The sequence below is a fragment of the Papilio xuthus genome, unplaced genomic scaffold (assembly GCF_000836235.2).
Source record: "Papilio xuthus unplaced genomic scaffold, Pxut_1.1 DF826949.1, whole genome shotgun sequence".
NCBI lineage: Eukaryota > Metazoa > Arthropoda > Insecta > Lepidoptera > Papilionidae > Papilio > Papilio xuthus.
In genome coordinates this window covers 5,084,667-5,087,487 of record NW_013531700.1, presented here as the reverse complement: position 1 = coordinate 5,087,487, position 2,821 = coordinate 5,084,667, and positions in this window count along the sequence as shown.

The following is a 2,821-nucleotide window of genomic DNA, read 5'->3' as shown; positions in this document are numbered from 1 at the left end:
AACTAACGGTTACGTCATAATAATTAAAAAAAATGTCCTACAATTTAATATTTTATACTTTTGAAAGATAATTCGTATTGTTAATGTAATTTGAACACTTTTCCAATAACTTTAAGGTTCATTATCGCGGAATCGTCGCTTCAGTCTGCCTGGTTAAACACTTTAGTCAATATACAATACTTATAACATAATTTTATTTGTCAATTTTAAAACATTAAAAAAAAACAATAGCTGCACATTTTTTTTATTAAAAAGCAGCCAATTTAATAATTAAGCTAATTCCAAATCGCTTGCTGAAAATACAAAGCTTTGTGACAGATGTTGAAAACATTTTTTCAATATCACTGAGGATTTCCACTACCGAAAATCACAACTAAAAATAGTATTGCCATCTCTCTCATTGAGTCTAAAAAGACAGAGATAGCAAACATTTTAGTACAGATATTTCGACATATTCTCTTTTAATCGGTACTGAGTAAACACAAAACATTTTTTGTCTCATAATATTTTTCTTTTTGAATGTACATTTGCAAACATTTCTCGTAAAACTCAACTTCAGTAAAAACAAATAGAAAAAATCTTTAATTCACCAAAAATATATGTATAAAAAATCTTATTTTAAGTTATTATATACTTACGGGGCGTCCATAAATTACGTGAGGTGTTTTTTTTAATTTTCTGAAGGTGAGATGTCGTGAGATTTTATTCAACCCCCAATCTCACGTGAAATTTTTCAAAATGTGAGTTTCTTATGTAATGGACCAGAATAGTATTTTTTTTCAATCAGAAAAAAAAATGCGTTATTTTGCCGAGTCCCCTCTCCAACGTAAGATGAGATGAGATTTGCCTGGACCTAACTTCCCCCCCCCTTCAACACTTCAGGTAATTTATGGACGCCTCTTTATTTCACATACAAGATACTTGCAAAACAATTATAGGGCTAAAGGAATGTCATACATAATCAACACAAATCACAAGAATACAGATAAAAAAGGCACAAATTTAAAAATTAAATCTACTTCTAAATCACAATACCCTTAGCTTCGCAGTCGGTACAGGCAGACAAACCAATTGCACTAAAAACAAATTATGACGTTGTTAAAAATGACTAGGAAATATTATAAGACATTCAGAGAAATATAGCCATAAGATGTCAAATATCAAAACTCTTTTTTTATATCAAAAGGTGGCAAACGAGCGAGAGGCCACCTGAAATCGCTGAAATAGCGAAGTGACTGCTGCCCAAAGACATACACAATTGCATATGCGTTGCCTACCTTTAATCGACGGAGGCTGCTGTCAATTTCATCACGACTAAACCAAAGAGGATAAACAGAGACCTAATGTCTATGGATAGAAGTCTCTTTGCTATTTTAACGAATTTAATTTCCGCTTGCTCGTCTTCTACCCCATTAAGGATAAACACTCTTATTGTGTTTGAAAAGTGTTTATATCTTATTATTTTAGTAATATTTGAAATCAAATGATAAATATTCTCGAATAAAAAAAAATACAAACCAATAGAATTATAAACTAAAAAAGCGTAGCGAGAGATTCAGTGAACATATCAATGTGTCATTAACCAAAATCATATTATAATTTAATAATTTCTCATACAAAGGGTAGCCCTTAGGGTCCATTAAACGGAACTGGGTGTAGTTAATCATACATTTTGTCTATGAAGTCCTAATCACTAATGATGGGCTTTTATTATTAAATTAAATAACAGTATACAGCCACATTTTATTTTTAAAGAAATGTTAATCCCCAAAATGGTCCTTCAAGCCGGATATTATATTTGAAACAGTAATTTATCGTAGCTTTATTCTTGCAATGAAAACTTAAAAACTCAAGTTAAAAAAAAAACTTTCCGAAACGATTGAAAAGTTTTTATATAAGACATATGTATATGGTTATTTCGACTGTTTTTATATATTTTTAAGTATATAATGGCAGTATGAAAAGGGTAAATTTATGAACAATGTAATAAATTTTACTAATAAAAATTCGTTTCAATTTCAACAACCACAAGGCAAGTTAAAGTTTTCTTCGTATTGATTGACCATAGAGTTAATTACGTTTTTTTATTAATTTAGAAAATTACTGAGAAAAAATCATTGGGCGATTTAATTTTAAAGACGTTATTTTTTACTAGATTTGTAGAAAATTAAATATTTATACTTATAATTGTTTATTTTCTATTAATTGTTCCTGTACTTCTGTTTTCTAAAAAAAATGTAAACTAATAAAAAAAATAAAAATATAAAGTTATTGTTTGGTGTTACCATCTGTAAAAAAATATAACTCTTATAAATTAAGTGAGAGCGGTGTTACTACATATCTATTTACTATTTACTACTTGTTAAGTATATAAAAACAATTAACTACATATGTAACTAATATTGTGACTTTTGGTCTATTGTGAAAATTACTATTCTAGTACAAAAAAATAATTAAATTAAATCTTATAGCTAATATTAAATGAGTTGTCATATTTGGAAATGAGAAAATATTTTGCGAAAACATAAAAAAATGAGGATTAATTTCAACCATAGACAAGAAATACCCTTAACCTCAACAGATTGTACAAAATGTCACAAAAATTAAAAAAAAAATAAAAGAAAAAAAAATAACTTAACAATTAGTAATGTACTTTTTTTTAATATTTCTTTTGCTTATTCATTGTTTCTTTTTTAAATCATATCCTAAATAAAATGTCTTTTCGACACAGCCAAAGCGAAAACGTTCTAAAAGGTCACTTACCAATTAAATTAAAAAAAAGCACAAAAAAAACCTTGTACCTATTAAAAATTATTTTTTG